Source organism: Penaeus monodon, chromosome 34, assembly GCF_015228065.2.
Source record: "Penaeus monodon isolate SGIC_2016 chromosome 34, NSTDA_Pmon_1, whole genome shotgun sequence".
Taxonomy (NCBI): Eukaryota; Metazoa; Arthropoda; class Malacostraca; order Decapoda; family Penaeidae; genus Penaeus; species Penaeus monodon.
Genome location: NC_051419.1, coordinates 32,475,045 through 32,475,277, shown reverse-complemented (window position 1 = coordinate 32,475,277; position 233 = coordinate 32,475,045).

The following is a 233-nucleotide window of genomic DNA, read 5'->3' as shown; positions in this document are numbered from 1 at the left end:
GTAGATTAAATATGTAAAACACAGGTGTATGAAAGTAATCGATAAATTAACAAGACAATGGTTATATATGAAGTTTGTATAGATAAGTATAGTTAGGAAACCAAGAAAATGGAAAAATTAACTTGATAAAAAAGGTAACTTAATGGGAAAAATAGGGAAATGGAAAAGCAGGAGTTGTGCATAACTTTACCTTTTCTTCATTTTATTTATTATTTTTTACTCCTCCCCAGGTT